Source organism: Protopterus annectens, chromosome 6.part0, assembly GCF_019279795.1.
Source record: "Protopterus annectens isolate FY-2018-M chromosome 6.part0, PAN1.0, whole genome shotgun sequence".
In the NCBI taxonomy this organism is placed as follows: Eukaryota; Metazoa; Chordata; order Ceratodontiformes; family Protopteridae; genus Protopterus; species Protopterus annectens.
In genome coordinates, this window is record NC_056737.1 from 1051843975 (window position 1) to 1051865548 (window position 21574).

At 37.1% G+C, this 21574-nt stretch overlaps 1 protein-coding gene across 3 annotated transcripts in view; it reads left to right on the forward strand.

Annotated features, from left to right (window-relative positions):
* The window catches only part of RGS6 (regulator of G protein signaling 6), a 2564457-nt gene that overhangs the window by 728295 nt on the left and 1814588 nt on the right, over nucleotides 1-21574 (forward strand). The gene's annotated exons all lie outside the window — the stretch shown is intronic.

The window sequence follows — 21574 nt, forward strand, 5'->3', positions numbered from 1 at the left end:
GCGGAAACCCATTAAGTACAGAGAAAGTTATTAGGGTCCTGGGGACCCAAGTTGATAGCAATCTCTCCTTTGAAAACCACATTGCCAAAGTGGTTAGAAAGACCTTCTACATAGCCCACCTCATCATGAAGGGTTTCACATCTAGATCAAGAGAGGTAATCGTGCCCCTTTATTCATCCCTCATCAGGCCCATCATAGAATACAATGCCCCTTTTGGGATGTACCTTACCCGACACCTGCAGCAATTAGAAAGACCCCGAAAGTATCTCACCAAGAGGATCAAGGGGCTCAAACAGATGCCATATGCTGCTCGGTTAAAAAAACTCCAGCTCTACTCAGTTGCATACCACCTACTTCGAGGCGATCTATGCCTGACATACAAAGCTATGTCAAATCCAGAATTAATGGACATGCCCCACCTCAGTAAATCTAAATCCCTTAGAGCCACATGCTCGATGGACTTGAACCTCAGCACAGAAATAAATAGAACTTGCTGGAGGGACAGGTTCATAACCCAGAGGCTCCCTTCACTCTGGAATAGAATTCCAGTTCATGTGAGGCAGAGCACCTCACTGAATCTCTTCAAGAAGAATCTCGATAAGTGGATGGGGGATCGTAGGTTTGTCCCAGGGATTACTCCCGTGTCACTATTAGACAGAGGCACAGTAAACTAAACCTTAAAAAGGGCACAGTATACTCAAATCAAGGGGTGGCGTAAGCCATACAGAATCGGGCTAGGCTTATAATTGCCCCAGGGCAGATAGCCTAGTATGAACCTATGAACCTATGAACCTAAATAGAAGCATACAACGACTCATTACGTTTTTCATGTGGTGCTGTCGAAGAGCTGTTACTGTCTGACACTTTTTGTTACCCTTTTCATTATTAGATAAGTTTCTAAAAAGTGCACTACTGTAAACAAGAGATAACACCTGCCGAAATGAATTTCAAATAAGCATTCTGATTCTGGAAAAAATTCAAATTATGATATATATGAAAAATATGAGTCCAGGAAGTTGAAGAAAAAAGGAAAACATTCAAAGTTACATTTCCCTGCTCAAAAATGATAGTGTCTACAGAGTAGCAAACGATTCTTCTCTTATCTTTACTGAAAAATTCTAATTAAAACAGTATTAAAACACAGCCTGGGTGCGTACACACACACACACACACACACACACACACACACACACACACACACACACACACACACACACACACACACACACACACACACATTCATATTTAGAAGTATAGATTAGGTCTGCAGAACAGCTCCTCTGTTTTATGTCTGTTGCCAAGTCCTTAATGTACTTCTTTTCTGAAGAAACTAATTTAAACATATTGATCTGCAGAGATAAGAAATGAGCAATTCATTGGCTTCTTTAAGCATTTAGGCCTGTGTCATTTTAACAATGCCTAGTGATCATACTGAGTTAAATGCCACATTGCTCCATTCGACTTTCTGAAAAATGTCACTGTAACAATCAGCTATTTCTCAAAATTTGTTTTAATTAACTTTTGCCTCCAAAATACTATGCCAGCTGAAAATGACAGAGAGAGGGGGATATAGAAACTAATTACCTATAAAGACTATTTTAGCTATACTAAATTCAGTATGAATTATTGCTTACTGCTAGCATGTCTTGTTGAGGGGTATTAATTCTGTTCATAGCTGCATCGTAAGAATTTATTTCATTTTGTGATATTTTATTGTACTTGTATATCCTTTAGCTGCATTTTCCCGTTTGTTTCCATTTTTAACACTTTTCAAAACCTTTTAACCAAAATTACTTCAAAGAAGTTGCACTTGGTTATTTACTCTGCAGGATGTTTAGTACTATACAGTTCATCACTGGTTGTATGGCAGGGTACTCCCTTTACGTTAAGTAGTCTTTACTAATATTCTTTGGACTAAAAGACGCAGGAGAGGTACAATGAAAGCCTCGGTTAAGTTATAGAGTCCATGTAAGACCACCAACCCATCTGAGTGACAATAGTTTCATTTATTGATAAGGTATTTTGTTAGTTTTTCTCAACCTCAAATTTATAAAAACATTTTTAGTAGTTTGTTTTATTATTGGTTTAAGATGCTCACTGTTGTTTCGGAGACATACAGAAAAATGAGAATTTTTCAGCACCGTGTGCATAAATGTTTTTTTTTAAGCTTTCTGAGAGGTCCCAAAATGGATGTGATTTATGGCAGTATTTACATGTATTATGATTGTAATGAACAGATAAATTACTTACCTCTCTTGTTATACAGATATTTGTAACAGTTATAACACATCAGCTAACATACTTTTTATTATGAATAATACAATCCAGTTCTCCCAGGCAGCCTTGAAAGGATTTTAATTTAGCATGTAAGCTGGTATATACCTTCCTTTCTTAAGCAGTTCAGTTAAACCATGTATCATCCCATATATGCAAGGACAGTATCACATTATAAGTATTTTAGAATGGCTGTACAAGCTATGGGAAAATGTGACATCTTATATACTTTATCACCACAACTTCTTAAAATACTAGATATCTGTAAAGAAAATATATTTTCCCATCTCACTCAATATTCTAGCTGGATTCTCAAATGAAAAACTGTTTAGTTATTTTATTAACCAGGCAAACACACCAAACCTATGTTCCTATTTTCAAGGGCAGGTTTAGACCAGTGTCTGGTTGAGTGACTTATTCTGTGTTATGCAGTAGATAAAGAGTCTGAGAGATGAAATCCTGGAAAGCAGGGTGAAGCTAGTTAATAGCTCGTACCCTTAACCAACTACACAACACTGTCAGTTTAGAATGCTTTTGCAACATCTTTATTTAAACTTCCTGAAGATTTTCAGTTTGACTATTTTCATGATTGTATGTGTTATGAAATAAATACTGCATTACTGTCATATTAGCAAAATAATTACTGAAGTACTCTCATACTAGTGAAATAATTACTTCAGTACTCTCATAGTAGTGCAAGTACTCTCATACTAGTGCAATAATTACTGCAGTACTGCCATATTTGTGAAATGATTTCTGAAATACTCTCATACTACTGAAATAATTAATGCAGTACTCTCATACTAGTGCAATAATTACTGCAGTACTGCCATATTTGTGAAATGATTTCTGAAATACTCTCATACAACTGAAATAATTAACGGAGTACTCTCATACTAGTGCAATAATTACTGCAGTACTACCGTATTTGTGAAATGATTTCTGAAATACTCTCATACTACTGAAATAATTAACGCAGTACTCTCATACTAGTGCAATAATTACTGCAGTACTGCCATATTTGTGAAATGATTTCTGAAATACTCTCATACTACTGAAATAATTAACACAGTACTCTCATACTAGTGCAATAATTACTGCAGTACTGCCATATTTGTGAAATGATTTCTGAAATACTCTCATACTACTGAAATAATTAACGCAATACTCTCATACTAGTGCAATAATTACTGCAGTACTGCCATATTTGTGAAATGATTTCTGAAATACTCTCATACTACTGAAATAATTAACGCAGTACTCTCATACTAGTGCAATAATTACTGCAGTACTGCCATATTTGTGAAATGATTTATGATATACTCTTATACTACTGAAATAATTAACGCAGTACTCTCATACTAGTGCAATAATTACTGCAGTACTGCCATATTTGTGAAATGATTTCTGAAATACTCTCATACTACTGAAATAATTAACGCAGTACTCTGAAACTAGTGAAATAATTACTGCTGTATCCTCATAATAGCATCAGTTGTATTGCTATTCCTTGCTCTTCTTTTGCTTGTTGTTTGTTCTTCTTTCGGCTTTTCCCGGTTAGGGGTCGCCACAGTGGAACTCCAGTCTGCTAATGATTGGCAGTAGATTTTTTTACCGGTGCCGAGGTGCCAGCTCAACGCCCAACCTTCAACGAAGGCACGCCCATTATATGCATGTCTTTCGAATGCCACTCAACCGTGTGGAGGACATGCAGATTCCACACAGAAGGCTCTCCCGCCGAGAATCAAACAGGAGAACATCTTGCTGTGAGGCAACAATGCTACCGCTGCACCACTGCGCTCTTCCTTTGCTTGTATGTCTTCATATAATGTGCAGTCAGTGCTGCCTTACTCACTTGCATGATGCTAAATTACTTAGTGAATGAGGGGAATGAAAATGCAGGACTTGGACTAAGGAAATTGCTATTATTCAGCTCCCTGTTGAAGTGACGGCATTTGTAACACTGACTGCTGACAGATCAAAAAAAAGATCGTAACTCCTGGAGAAAAGCAAGTCTTGATCATTGCTCTTCTCCTTTAAACTTATTTTTTGCAGGAGGGTAGGCCCCCTGCACCCCCCAATGTGAGGGCAAGCCACTAACCCACCAAACTTATATATATATATATATATATATATATATATATATATATATATATATATATATATAGATATATATACCAACTCTGAGATTAAGAACATTCTGGGAAATGGCCACCTTGGACTTTCTATGTGTAAGTCCATTTTTTTCAGCCATTTGGTCTCTGTGTTTCAGGTCATACTGCAGCATGTCCTGACATTTCAAATGATTACCCAGCCATTCGCTATACTACAGCTGTATAATGTGTTCATTCACTATACTGCAGCCATATAACATGTTAATTCACTATACTGCAGACATATAATGTGTTAATTCACTATACTGCAGCCATATAACATGTTAATTCACTATACTGCAGCCATATAATGTGTTAATTCACTATACTGCAGCCATATCACGTGTTAATTCACTATACTGCAGCCATATAATGTGTTCATTCACTATACTGCAGCCATATAATGTGTTCATTCACTATACTGCAGCCATATAATGTGTTCATTCACTATACTGCAGCCATATAACGTGTTAATTCACTATACTGCAGCCATATAATGTGGTCATTCACTATACTGCAGCCATATAATGTGTTCATTCACTGTACGGCAGCCATTAACATGTTCATTCACTATACTGCATCCATATAGCGTGTTCATTCACTGTGCTGCAGCCGTATAATGTGTACATTCACTATACTGCAGCCACATAAAGTGTTCATGCACTATACTGCAGCCACATAATGTGTTCAGCAGTATACTGCAGCCATATAAAGTGTTCATTCACTATACTGCAACCATATAACGTGCTCATTCAGTGTACTACAGCCATATAATGTGTTCATTCACTGTACTACAGCCATTTAACATTTTCATTCACAGTACTGCAGCCATATAACGTGTTCATTCACTGTACTACAGCCATTTAACATTTTAATTCACAGTACTGCAGCCATATAATGTGTTCATTCACTGTACTGCAGCCATATAACATGTTCATTCACTACACTGCAGCCATATAATGTGTTCATTCACTATACTGCAGCCATATAATGTCTTCATTCACTGTACTGCAGCAATATAATGTGTTCAGTCACGTCACTGCAGCCATATAACGTGCGCATTCATTGTATTGCAGCCATATAACGTGTTCATTCACTGTACTACAGCCATTTAACATTTTAATTCACAGTACTGCAGCCATATAATGTGTTCAGTCACTGTACTGCAGCCATATAACGTGTTCATTGACTGTACTGCAGCCATATAATGTGTTCATTCACTATACTGCAGCCATATAATGTCTTCATTCACTGTACTGCAGCAATATAATGTGTTCATTCACTACACTGCAGCCATATAACGTGCTCATTCATTGTATTGCAGCCATATAATGTGTTCATTCACTATAATGCAGCCATATAATGTTTTCATTCACTACACTGCAGCCATATAATGTATTCATTCACTATACTGCAGCCATATAATGTGTTCATTCACTGTATTGCAGCCATATAATGTGGTCATTCACTGTACTGCAGCCATGCAACATGTTCATTCACTGTACTGCAGCCATACAACATGTTCATTCACTGTACTGTAGCCGTATAATGTGTTCATTCACTATACTGCAGCCATATAATGTGTTCATTCACTATACTGCAGCTATATAACATGTTCTTTCACTGTACTGCAGCCATACAACACGTTCATTCACTGTACTGAAGCCATATAATGTGTTCATTCACTGTATTGTCTCCATATAACTTGTTCATTCACAGTACTGCAGTCATATAATGTGTTCATTCACTGTATTGCAGCCATATAACATGTTCATTCACTGTACTGCAGCAATATAATATGTTCATTCACTACACTGCAGCCATATAACATGTTTATTCATTGTATTGCAGCCATATAATGTGTTCATTCACTATACTTCAGCCATATAACGTGTTCATTCACTACACTGCAGACATATAATCTATTTATTCACTGTACTGCAGCCATATAATGTGTTCATTCACTGTATTGCAGCCATATAATGTGATCATTCACTACAGTGCAGCCGGATAATGTGTTCATTCACTGTACTGCAGCCATATAATGTGTTCATTCACTGTACTGCAACCATACAACATGTTCATTCACTGTACTGTAGCCGTATAATGTGTTCATTCACTATACTGCAGCCATATTGTATCTATATAATGTGTTCATTCACAGTACTGCAGTCATATAACGTGTTCATTCACTGTATTGCAGCCATATAATGTGTTCATTCACTATACTGCAGCCGGATAATGTGTTCATTCACTATACTGCAACCGTATAACGTGTTCATTCACTACACTGCAGCCATATAATGTGTTCATTCACTATACTGCAGCCATATAACGTGTTCATTCACTGTATTGCAGCCATATAATGTGTTCATTCACTACAGTTCAACCGTATAATGTGTTCATTCACTGTATTGCAGCCATATAATTTGTTCATTCACTGTACTGCAGCCATACAAACATGTTCATTCTCTGTACTGCAGCTGTATAATGTGTTCATTCACTGAACTGCAGCCGTACAATGTGTTCATTCACTGTACTGCAGCTGTATAATGTGTTCATTCACTGTATTGCAGCCATATAATAACCTCATTCACTATACTGCAGTCATATAATGTGTTCATTCACTGTATTGCAGCCATATAACATGTTCATTCACAGTACTGCAGCCATATAATGTGCTCATTCACTGCACTGCAGCCATATAACGTGTTCATTGACTGTACTGCAGCCATATAATGTCTTCATTCACTGTACTGCAGCAATATAAAGTGTTCATTCACTACACTGCAGCCATATAACGTGTTCATTCATTGTATTGCAGCCATATAATGTGTTCATTCACTATTGCAGCCATATAATGTGTTCATTCACTATGCTGCAGCCATATAATGTGTTCATTCACTACACTACAGCTATATAACATGTTCATTCACTGTACTGCAGCCATACAACACGTTCATTCACTGTACTGAAGCCATATAATGTGTTCATTCACTGTATTGTATCCATATAACATGTTCATTCACAGTACTGCAGCCATATAATGTGTTCATTCACTACAGTGCAGCCATATAATGTGTTCATTCACTACAGTGCAGCCGTATAATGTGTTCATTCACTGAACTGCATCCATATAATGTGTTCATTCACTATACTGCAGACATATAACGTTTTCATTCACTACACTGCAGACATATAATGTATTCATTCACTATACTGTAGCCATATAATGTGTTCATTCACTGTATTGCAGCCATATAATGTGGTCATTCACTGTACTGCAGCCATACAACATGTTCATTCACTGGACTGCAGCCATACAACATGTTCATTCACTGTACTGTAGCCATATAATGTGTTCATTCACTGTACTGCAGCCATATAATGTGTTCATTCACTATACTGCAGCTATATAACATGTTCATTCACTGTACTGCAGCCATACAACATGTTCATTCACTGTACTGAAGCCATATAATGTGTTCATTCACTGTATTGTATCCATATAATGTGTTCATTCACAGTACTGCAGTCATATAACATGTTCATTCACTGTATTGCAGCCATATAATGTGTTCATTCACTGCACTGCAGCTGTATAATGTGTTCATTCACTATACTGCAACCATATAACGTGTTCATTCACTACACTGCAGCCATATAATGTGTTCATTCACTATAATGCAGCCATATAACATGTTCATTTACTGTATTGCAGCCATATAATGTGTTCGTTCACTGTATTGCAGCCATATAATGTGTTCATTCACTACAGTTCAACCGTATAATGTGTTCATTCACAGTATTGCAGCCATATAATGTGTTCATTCACTGTACTGCAGCCATACAACATGTTCATTCACTGTACTGCAGCTATATAATGTGTTCATTCACTGTACTCCAGCCGTATAATGTGTTCATTCACTGTACTGCAGCCGTGTAATGTGTTCATTCACTGTATTGCAGCCATGTAATGTCTTCATTCACTATACTGCAGTCATATAATGTGTTCATTCACTGTAGTGCAGCCATATAATGTGTTCATTCACTATACTGCAGCCATATAACATATTCATTCACTGTACTGCAGCCATATAACGTGTTCCTTCATTATACTGCAGCCATATAACATGTTCGTTCACTACAGTGCAGCCATATAATGTGTCATTCACTACACTGCAGCCATATAATGTGTTCATTCACTATAGTGCAGCCATATAATGTGTTCATTCACTACAGTGCAGCCATATAATGTGTTCATTGACTGTACTGCAGCCATATATTGTGTTCATTCACAACACTGCAGCCATATAACGTGTCCATTCACTGTATTGCAGCCATGTAACATGTTCATTCACTATATTGCAGCCATATAATGTGCTCATTCACTATATTGTAGCCATATAACATGTTTGTTCACTACAGTGCAGCTATATAATGTGTTCATTCACTGTTCTGCAACCATATATTGTGTTCATTCACTATACTGCAGCAATATAATGTGTTCATTCACTGTACGGCAGCCATATAACGTGTTCTAAACCCGGTTGAATTTTTAAGCAAACAGCGATGGCTGCTGCACACGTATAATTGCAGCTAGTATTTTACATCTGCAGTAAGAACACAATTAGCGTTATAGTAAAACCAAACCTTCAAATATGATAACGCAGAGCCAGAGGAACTTCCCAAGCAAGATATACGGTACAAAAAAGGACATTTATTTAGTGCTTTTGTCCTCCCACAAACTGGACTTCATCAGAATGTCCCATAGTGCAACAGACTGCAATTTATTTGATTTTAAATGTAACTAATTGAGTAATTGCTTTTAGTATTTAAAGACATAAAATACAATTTTAATACAATGGCTAAACACATTAAAATTCGACCAGCACTTAAAATCAATACAAGACTTATATGAACTTATAAAATAAACTTTAAAAATCACCCCTTAGGTGAATCTTTACTGTAATTTAGCTGCTATCAACTTCAAAACAGGCTGTATATATGCATAATCATTAATTCCTGGGTAATACATGGCACATAGCTTAAGTTGCCATCTAAGTTCTTTATTCTCTAATGCTGTTTTAACATCCCCACCTCGGCGGTTCAAAGTGACTTGATCCAAAATTGCAAATTTAAACTTTGGAAAAGATAGACAAGTAGTTGAATGCTTAAGTAAAGCATTATTTTCATTGTGTTTCGAAATATCAGAACAGTGGTCATATATTTTTTTACAAAGCCTGTGTTCAGTTTTCCCTACATAAAATCCAGGCATCTTGAACATTTAGCAAGATTCACCACTAGTTTTGAATGAGAGTTGCCTTTCTAAAAATATACTTTAAAATGAACAGTTTTCTAAAAGCAAACTTTTTGAGCACTGATTCTATGTACCACACTTTGTAGTACCTTTCTTTTCATGTTCAAATCCCTGACTATTTGACCCACCTTCAAACAATCTTTTCATGTTGAAACCACCCTCTAGGTGGTTAAGCACATTAGGACTAGCCTTAAAAATGTTCCAATTTTTTTGAATAATGTTCTTAATTTCAACTGACTGAGAACTATATTGAACTACTAGAGCTTTTTCAGTTTTTTGCTAGTGGGGCCCGAATATTAGGGGGTAACTTAATACCCAATAATGGCTTATATCTAGCACCCCATTCACCTTCTATTTGATGTCTAATACTTTGTACCAGGGAGCTAGGATAATGCTTGAGTAAAAACATATTAACCACCTTGTCAAGTTCTCCCCCTAGATCACAGTGGGAGGTCATCCTTCCTACATGTATACACTGTCCTTTTACCAAACTTTTCATTTGAGCTAGGGGATGGCAGCTTGAAAAATGGAGAAATAAGTTGCTAAAACTTGATTTTCTATATACTTTAGATCTAAACCCTCTGTCAGTGTGAAAAATTACAGTGTTGATATAATTAATCTCATCCTTCAACACATTATAAGTAAATTTTAGATATAAGTGTTGCTCATATACTCAATAGACTTAGTTATCTGTATCTCAGACCCACTCCAAAGAACATACTGCAGCTGGTAAAGTTGTTAACATGGTCACTTCACAGCAAGAGGTTGTCTGGTTTGATTCTTAGCTGGGGTGCCCTTTGTGCAGAGTCTGCATGTCCTCCCTGCTTTCGCATTGGTTTCCTCCAGGTACTCTGGTTTTCTCCCACATTCCAAAGACATGTGTCTGGAGCATTTCTCCCTGGGCCTCTGCTGAAAATAGGCTCTGTCCTAGTTGGACTTTCCCAGTCAACAGATGTTAAATAAATAAATGAATAAATAATTAAGTAAAATGTATCATCCAAAAATCTTACATACATTCTTATGTTAGTAAAGAACTCAGAATTAAACACAAAGTTATTCTCTCAATCTACTAAAACAAGATTTGCAAGAATGGGGGCACAAGAGGCCCCCATAGGAACACCTCTGTTCTGTTTAAAGATTTTACCTTCAAAGTAAATTAAATAGTTTTCTAAGACCATAGTCAAACGTTCTAAAATTAAATTGATCTTATCATTTGAAAATGTGGTATACTGGACAATACTGTTATAAAAAGGCCTTTAGTCCTTGTTCCTTAGGGATAACAGTAAATAAGTCCATGACATCTAGTGTAAGAAAGATAGGTTCCTGATCCCATAATTCAGCATTTACTCTCCCCCAAAAGTCCCAAGAGTATATATTCAAATGTGTAACTTCTTTATATGTGGGTTTTATCCACCTATCCACACAGACTGCCAGGGGTAAGTTTTTGACCCTGGGCAGCCACTGTGGGTTGAAATGAAAGATAGTTCACATTCTTGTGGATTTTGGAGATGCTGAATATAGTTTAAATTGTAGGGCTCTGCACTTTAAGGGTGTTATATAATTCAAGACTTATTCTTTGATCTAATAAATATTCTTCCAAATAAGAATCAGTTCTTTGGTTAGATATATTTATTTCCTTCCTCAATATAGGTGAATAGGTTTCAGTGTCATACAACATACCAGACATAACACAATGTTAGAATATTCTGTTGATTTAAAAAGCACCATACCTCCCCCCTTACCTGGTTTCATTATGCAGAGGGTCTTGTCATTTTTCAGGGACTTGAACAGTTTTCTCTCTCTTTTTTATTTAAGTTGCAATGAAAAAATTAATTACTGCTAGTAGACTGTAAGTTATAAATATCTTCAGTAACTGCATTCTCAAAGGTATTTAGTAAAGGATGCAATGGTGGGTTAAAATGCTTTTTTTCTTAACTAGTTCCCCTTTTCTGGAGGTATTTATCTGTCCATCTTATGATTCCTCAAAATAGAGGGCTAAATTTAATTTTCTAGTAAAAAAGTTTCAATTCCACTAGGGAGTCAACTACATTATACAACTTGGAAGGTACAAACTTCAAACCTTTCTGAAAAAGTCCAAAATGTTGTACTGTGATGGGTCTGTCTGTATAATTATAAATATTATATCCATCAAAAGAGAATATAATGCCATTTTCCTGTTTGTATTTTGAATCCATAAGTTGCTTGTTCTTTTTCCTTCTTACGTTTTCTGAAAAAATCGTGCAGCGTATCAATACATTGGCTCATGTTGGGGTTCTTATCTTTCAGTCTGCTGGAGTTTCAAGAAACACCCACTCAGTTTCAACAAAGGCTATGCATCTTTTTGTAAGTTAAGGATTGGTCTGATCTCTGTGCCACTAGCTGGATATATTTATCAGTTAAATACTGGTCAGAACATGGGTGCCATAACCATAGGATGAGAGCCCCCTCCCCCTTCAACAGCTGCCTAATATACCTTGAAAATGCATCAAAATAGCAAATACATGGAAATATTTGCACTGGCATTTCTGAAGTAACAGCAAGATCGGGCAGCCAGAACAAAACAATTTGAGTGATAAATCATCTTTTTCTGACTGCCTAAGCTGACAGTTACCCTGGAAAAGCATATGTGAGTGTTTCTGAGGCATATCAATCAACTTATTTTGTCAAGAAGGTTGGACAAAGGGGAATGAAGGCTCAAAACTTTGGACAATTTTTAAACATTACTTATGCATTTAAAATTTTAATAGAACAGGTTTTGTGTCAACTTGCATTTTCTGATTAACAGAAGTATGAAACTTTAATGTCTGGCATTAGTGACTGGCTGTAGTCCTCTGCATATCTCTTACCCACTGCTTAAGAATTCTATATAAAGCCAAAAATGATGGGAGGATAAAGTGCCAAAATCAGGGACAGATTTTAAATATTGCTCTTATAAACTTAGAAACCTGCTAGAATAACAGGTTTTGCATTAGCATGCATTTTCTGAAGAATATGAAGTCTCAAAATCGAATGTCTCATTATTTAGTCAGCACACTTGTCAATTGTTTGCAAGAAAAACAACAGATTTTATGAGAAACAGGTGAAAACTAGGAGGCAAAAATCTACATATTCTGTGAAATTCTGGAGAATTGAGAGGTATGATTCTGAGTGATTTACCTGAAAATGAAACATTTTACAAGAGACAAGTCAAAAATATGTGGCAAAATCAGCAATGTTCTTCAAAATTGTGCACAGTTTATTGATTGCTTGCTTGCTATTTGTTTACCAGGTAAGTGGACAGGTCTGTTGAACATTTTCAGCCACCCCCCAATTAACAGCAGTAAAGATAATTTACAGAAGTACAATAAAACAGTACTATAAGACATTACACATACATACTTCATACAATGAAGAGGTATGTTTAATTTCCGTAAGTTGGCACAGACCTGCATGTTTATTGCCTTTCAACTACCGAGTGCCAGGATAGGCTTTGGATCTCCTGTCTAATAGCTTGTTTTAGGTAGACTTTGCACAGATGTACATTTCACTGGAGCTTGACTGACTTCCCATCTAATAATAATTTTGCTGTATTTAATTAGTCATTCATTCTCTTGTACCTGCTTTATGCTAGTTAGGATCATTATGGGGTTAGGCAGAGACTTCCTGATAAGTTATGGGAGTAAGCCATAAAAACAGTTTACATTCATAAATATTCCAAGGTCAGCAGCTATAAAAGTAGTTTAGATTCATAAATATTCCAAAGTCAACAAATCTTATGACCATTCAGGCTTTGCTAATACACTCTATCAGGCATCACCCCCTTTTTCGAGGAAGGCCATGCCAGTAAAACTCAGAGTAAATTTCTGGATACCCATCCAGTCACTAATTTATGTTTAAAGTAAGATAGTGAATCACAGTGCTTAACATGTAGGGGCAGTTTATTCCAAAGGTTTGGGAGATGCTGGCTTATAAGCGTCCCTCTCCACTTCACAGTATTTATTGTTTGGAGAATATTTAGGTCCCTGGTTCTAGTATTGGTGGAGATATTAGGCTTCTAGAGAAACAGGAGGTCCAGGACAACTGGGTCTCTAATGGTGCAGCAAACAAGACAGATCTCTCCTCAAAAGTCTGTAAGATACTGAATAAAAGGATAAATCTTCCAGCATATCTTCATAACTTGGGTACTTTTGGTCTGTGATCTTTTTGTTTAGGAACCTTTAGGGTTTTGATAATTATTTCACATGCTTAATAAGATACACCCCAAAGGGGGCATTGTTCTCAGTAATTTTCTTAATCAATGCCAAGTATAAGGGAGTGATTACCTCTTTAGACCACGAGGATATTCCTTTGGCAATTAGGTCGGCTGAATGAAAGGGTTTCCTGACAACTGTTGTCACATAGTGGTCAAAGGGAGCTATCAGCCCACATGTCTAGGTCCCTGACATTTTTTTCTTTTTGTAGTTGTGTGTTGGCTATACAGTATAATGGGGGGAGGGTTTGTCTACCAAAAGTAATATCACACTTTTTAGCATTTAGTTTGAGCTCTTTTTTTTTAGTACTCAAAGGGTTTACTAGTCAGGGTTCTTTCAGAAATGTTTGGGTGCCATACTTTGACTTAATAACATCTTCTAATTTGCAGTCATCTGCCAGAGGTCTTGGCTTGGAGATCAGAGAAATAAATGCTAAAAAGTTTTTTTTCTGAGCCCTGAGTGGATACCACTGGTCACATTTACACTTACTGATGAGACACCTGCTAATTGCACTGTGTGGGCTCTCTCTTTCAGCCAGCTTGCTACGCATCTTACACATATGGGGTCATTTTTTAAAGCAATTAGCTTTTTTTATGATGCCAGCATGGGCAATGGTGTTGAATTCCTTCACCAAGTCAAGATACATCACATGCACTGCATGGCCACCATCTACAGCCTCTGTAACCACATGCACTGCATGGCCACCATCTACAACCTCTGTAACCATGTGCACTGCATGGTCACCATCTATAGCCTCTGTAACCATGTGCACTACATGGCCACCATCCACAACCTCTGTAACCACGTGCACTGCATGGTCACCATCTACAGCCTCTGTAACCACGTGCACTACATGGCCACCATCCACAGCCTCTGTAACCATGTACACTGCATGGTCACCATCTACAGCCTCTGTAACCATGTGCACTACATGGCCACCATCCACAGCCTCTGTAACCACGTGCACTACATGGCCACCATCTACAGCCTCTGTAACCACGTGCACTGCATGGTCACCATCTACAGCCTCTGTAACCACGTGCACTACATGGCCACCATCTTCAGCCTCTGTAACCATGTGCACTGCATGGCCAACATCTACAGCCTCTGTAACCACGTGCACTACATGGCCACCATCTACAGTCTCTGTAACCATGTGCACTGCATGGCCACCATCTACAGCCTCTGGAACCCTTTTGAAGAAGTTTGCAAGCTTAAATAGACTGAATTTATTTTTCACAAAGCCTAACTGTTGGGGTCAATTTAAACAAGACTCCTGATACCTTAGTTTATGAAGTTAGTTATAATCTACCCACCTCATGGTTTTGCAGATGAGGCTTTTAAGGCCGATAGAACTTTAACTACCTAGGTCAGTTGTAAGGCCACTCGTATGGCATCACCACTGCACCACAACACTCATCAGCAACAAGGCCAGTAACTAAACATACAGATTGAGAAGTGTGTCTGCAGGGGTATGTTTAACTGGGTGTATATTACATTATCGAACTTTTAAAAGTTTGAATGTCATATGTTCAACACCATATGATCGAACTTTTAAAAATTCTCCGTACAGTGCGGAATGGGAAGATTTCCCTTTCCTGCACTGTAGTGCAATCTTGGAGTTGGTATATTTAAAGAGCACGGGGTGTGAGGGATGCAGGGGGGGCTTGCCCCCCTTCTTAAAATGGTCAGATAGTTTTTTTTCCTGTTTATTTTTTTTTAGCTTTTCGAACTTTTAAAAGTTCGATCATATGGCTTCGACCATATGACGTTTAAACTTTTAAAAGTTCGATAATGTAATATACACCCTGTTTAACCAGGTATATGACATGTAGCAATAAATAAAGATACAGTCAAAAGGATTGTTGTATACCAGAACTCTGACAAAACCAAGCATTTTGTATGCTTTTTTTTTTCTTATCCAGATGTTACACTGATATATTTAATTGAGACAGTCATTGGCACTACTGAATATTTTGACTCTGGCCTTTGGTGGAATGAAATCCTAGGAAAAGAACTTCATGTGCCCCCACACTTTCCGCTGTCCACCCTGCATGCCCCTATTGTTCCCCCTGCTGACCCCCCCCCCCCACACACACACACACATCTTGGTCTTACAACACCATTCAGATTATTTTTTTTAGTTTTTCCCATATGTTGTCAAACTTTCCAGGTTTGTTTTTTCCTGCAGTGTTTCAATATATACTAAATGGCTAAGATTATATCATAATAAATGAAGAGAAAATAATCAAATGAAGCCAGTGGTCTTAGTGTTTTGTGTATTTTGTGTGTTTTCATTGTATAAACATGTTTTTGAGGCTGTAAACATGAAAACTATCATGACAGTTTTTTTTTTTTTTGCAAACCACTGATGTTTTTCTGAGCTGTTAATAACTTAGTTTTTTATGCACACTAATACACATGGATGGATATTTACTAGTTATTATTAGACAGATGTATTTTTATATTTATAGTGTTTTAGTTTGATTATGTTTATGTTTAGATAGCTATGTTTTTTTTCTCGATTTTAGTTCTTGCCACAGACCTGATGAAGGCTTTATTGCATTAGTTAGCCCAAAGCAATTTTAACAGTGCCATTTTAATGCATGGACACACTGGGCAGTTGCCCATGGGCCCCATGAGTATAGGGGTCTGTACGTTGTGACTGTCAGTAAATAAATGCTATACTAAATTATAAATATTTGAAGAATTATGAAAATTATAAACATTAGAAAGCATTGTACAGTAGAAATTATTGTGACTGAGCTCATCAACCAAGTTTTAAGACCACTAGTTTCTCTGTTTTTTTATTTTTGCCTCAACACTCATGGTGGTGAGGTTGAAACTAGACAGATTCCTGTGCTTGTTCATTTATTTATTTATTTTTTACTTTTAGGGATGCAGTGACGTTCCTCATCTGGCCCAGTAATCAAGGAGTCTCAGTCCTCATCACATCACTATGGGGAATATTCACTTAGAACATAGATACACATGGTGTTTTCAGGTGCAGCTCTCTGCATCAAGCACAATTACCTTAAGAGCACACAGGGACCACATTGCAAACCTAGGTCTAGGTTTCTCTTCCAGGCCCCAAATAAGACTTTTCCTTTTCTCTGCAAAAATCAGTGCTCTGTGTCCCTGTTCCAGGTAGCTGACAGATGCACTCCTTGAGATCTGATTTTCACAGACACACACACACACACACACACACACACACACACACACACACACACACACACACACACACACACACACACACACCTGGGAAAGGCTGGCACACTTTTACCAGCTCTGCCACCTCCACCCAGACTATAAGATAGATTCACTGCCACCAGCCTGCTACTTTAAGGCTCTTACCATGGTACCTCTTAGAAAAATTAGTACTTACACAAATTGTAATGTTTGGCCAAGTGGCAAGACTTTCAGGAGCATGAAACTACAGTGCCACCAAATAAATGCAATTACTCTCAAAGGTTAAAATATTTTTAAAAGACCAGCCCCAATGAAAGGTTTAGATATATTTAATAATAAATACTAAAAGAGACAATATGAAAATACTGAATATATATTTACAATAAACACCAGGATATCAATTCACAGGAAATATGAAAACACAGCTGGAAAGATTAAGACAAATACAGAGAAAAACCGTATTTAATTAATCTCACTGTATTTTCTAACTAACTGAATAATTACTGTTCCTAGTTAAGTTACTTAGACAATAAAGGCAAGATTAAATTGAGGAGCGTCTTTGCTGTCATTTCCAATAACAGAGTGATGAGTGTTACTATCAAATCTCTCACTAATATCTAAATATAGTTTCAGTGCTGAATATAGAATGCCATCACATCCAGTCACCTGGCTCTGTGGTTCCCACACTACCCCCTGACTAGAAGCTGAACCAGGATCTAGCACAGATGTGTCACAATATACACTTTAGACTTTCCTAAGGCATCTTGAGACTGTAAAATAATTCCTATACTTTTATCTCTCTGCAGAGACCAACCAGCCATTCTCTGGCACCCCGGGGTAGCAATTAACTCACCACTAAGGACAATAACAGCCCAGGCCATTCCCAGACATTGCGTCTCTGGCTGCATTCAGGTCTGTGAGATAAAATCTTTATGGCCTAAACCAGATCATTTAATTTCTGGCTATTTTTCTTAAGGTAAGCTGAGCAGAGCTTAACCCCTTCCTTTCCAGCATCCTCTGTTAACATATATACATTTCCTCAGTTCCAATAGTACAGTCTGATATGCATATTTCTTTTCTGTCCAGCAGGACCCACTGCTGATATATTTTTAATACAAGCATCTGTCCAAATCAGTTTGATATACAAATGACATAAAATGATTTATAAAACTCCAGGTAGCTATGCTGGCATATGTTATACATGCACTGCCATACTCTCTCTCTGGCATAGTTAGCACTGCCTCACAGCATCACAGATGCAGACATCTGAAAGGCTAAGACAGTGTTTCTTTCCTGGACTATCAAAATTAACAGCTTCTCCATTGTCCTTTGATTGTCCCAGTTTGTAAATTTGTAATGTCAGGTCAGCTTATACTTCATTAAAAAATATGTTTCTGGCTTGTATTCTGTTTTAAAAAATAAGTTTCCTCTATAAGTTATTTTTAAGAATCAGGTAGTACTTTACACAGTAAACAGTGTTTTTTGACTGCACTGCTAACCTTCCCAGGACATTTTTAGTGTAAAGTGAGATATAGGAAGCTCATGTTTTGTTCCTTTTTCTTAAGAGCAGTACAGTATTTTAAGCAAGTAGCACTAATGAATGGCTAAATCTTCAAAGTACTGTCTGTCTGATATTTTGTATAAGATATAGTCTGCACAAAAGTCTTTTCCAGAGCAATTTACTTTGGCTGAAGACTTGCTCATGGATCAAGCAGATAATTACAAAAGACTGTTGCTGCTGAAGGCCTGAAGGCCGCTCGTAAACCATAAGTTGCTATCTCTAGTACTTCAGACCTGAAGCTTTTATCTTGGGGACACCTTTTTCTTTTTATCTACTTGAAGTATTAGATGTACTTAGATTCACCTCGTACCTTTTCTAAGTATTTTCTTGATACCTCACTTTGCTGCTCTTTATGTTTTACTCATCTCACACCATTGAAAATTCACATGAGAATGCAGATATAGACGCTCATGGTGAATGTTTAACAGAGCTCTGCGTGCATGTGTGCATACAAACGTTGACCTGGTTTCTTACAAGTGGCAGAACTGATAAGCACTCTTTACTGAAACTTTCCTTTTAAGCCATCTCTAAAGCTGAGTTCAGTGAATTGTAACAGAGTTCATCTCTTCTTCACCCACTTCACTTAAAATGTGTGTCATCTTCAAAATTAGACTTCAGTCTTCCTGGCTTTCTTCTTTTTTTCTGATTACATGGTGCTTTAGAAGTGAGAAGCAATTTTAGATTATACAACTGTTTCACTGCAGTGGGGTGAAACTTTTTCTACAGCAACATAAGCCTTCAAAATCATGAAATACTTTTATTACCAAGGTTCATACTCAACTGCGATTCATACTTATCATCCACTGATTCGGCTGACAGTACCTTGAGATTATAGCAGGGCACAGTGAATGACCTTGGTACCAAAAGTAGACTCAGATTTGATTCACATTACATGCATTCAGACTAAATCAGTTAAGTCATCTTGATCCCCAGGGCCACAGTTAGGGGGCCTACCTTCCTCTGGTACTGCAGAGCATCCTGTATTTGGCTTCATAGTTTTGCTCTGTCCCTGATAACATTTTAGATTTTTTGGTAAATCTCTAAAGACTATAGTCAGTTATGCCAGAAATTAGAGGGTCATGCTTCTTATTGTTCAGAAAATACTCATTGATGCAAAATGTGCTGTTCTATTAACCTTTACAGTGAATTAAAGTGATATTTAAAAAAAAAATATCTATGATTTTGGGCCATTGCCTCCTCATTATTATTGGCTTTGTCCCTGATTCTTGAGCAAATAAGTTAAGACTTACGTTGAAGAGAGGACAACTATGTATTCTGTGACATGTATGGATTTTGGGGACCCACACTTTACTGCTGATTTTATAATAAGATTAATAAAACTTTCCTGTCAGATTTTTCCACTTGTCTACACACAAATTGTGAATGGGAAAGGTTAGATTTAGTGGGCTTATTGTAAGATGGATAAAAATCAGTGAATTTCGTGTTATTATTTTCTTGGTATCTCCCATTATAATGGCATTTGTGACCAAATGTCAACATCTGCAACACCGACAACAAAAGATTGACAAAAACTGCTGGCACTTCAGTACATATGCACAGATAGCCTCGGAACATTTAAGTTAGAAACCTTGTTTTTTCAGTGGAGCAAGACACTTATTTGAGGGCTGTGACCCACCCTGCTAATTTTATACTCTAATTCTAAAATCACACAACACTGAGGAAAGGGCACATTCTCCAATCCCTGTAATGTAGCTATCTCACACACCTGTCAATCATCTATTCAGATGACCATTTTTTGTGTTGACTACACAGATGTCAACCTTAAACAAAGTTGACTTAATTACTGGCTTTCATCTGTATATAGCTGTACTGAATTTAACTGAAAAGCCCAAAAGTTTATTTTAAATATTAACCATAAAACACTGACAGTGCAAACTTTGACATGATATTATTACTTATTCACCAGGTAATAAGCTTGGCACATGAAAAACTAAAACTCAAAAAATCCACAAAAAAACATAGTTTATTGCACGTTAGCAAGCTCCCATGTACAGCCCCCTGCCAAGTATATATATTAACTCTGATATTGCACAGTATCGGGGAATGGGCATATTCCTCAGCCCTGAAACTGTGTGATCTCACACATTTGTCAACCATCTGCCTTCACTAAACAGATGTCGATGAAGCAAAGGTTTTATCAAATTCACTTCTCCCATGTATATATAGAAAGTATTGTATATAGTATATAGGGAGTATTGTGTATATATATATATATATATGGGTCTACTGAAAAAGACTGAAAATCCACTTGTTCAAAAACAAACAGTAGATTCTCGGTTACGCGAAAGTGCACTTCCATGAAGAACACTACAGTGGGGAAAGGGAATGTGTGTTTCCCCACTGTAGTGTGATCTTGGAGTTGGTATATTTAATTAGGGGGGGTGTGGGGGGTGTAGAGGGGCTTTCCCCCCCTGCAAAAACAATGTTACTGTGTTCTTTATCGGTTCATTGAACCGATGTTCATGGAAGTGCGCTTTCGCTGAAGTGCACTTTCGTGTAACCACAGGTCTACTGTTTATATTCGAAGAAGTGAGTTTTCGAATATATACAGTAGACTTATATATATATATATATATATATATATATATATATATATTTAGTATATAGGGAGTATTGTGGCCCTTTTGTAGACAGCTGTGCACTAAAAAAGACCCCCCCCCTTAAGGAATCCTGTAAGAAAATAGGAAAGCCCTAAATACTTTATTTCCTACATGATCCATTCCTCAATGCTCTTTATGACTCAGATAATCCTGAACCAAGGAGAAATGTTTCACAAAAGACAATCTGCAGCTCTTTGTGAATGACACTACCAGTCAAGACTCTA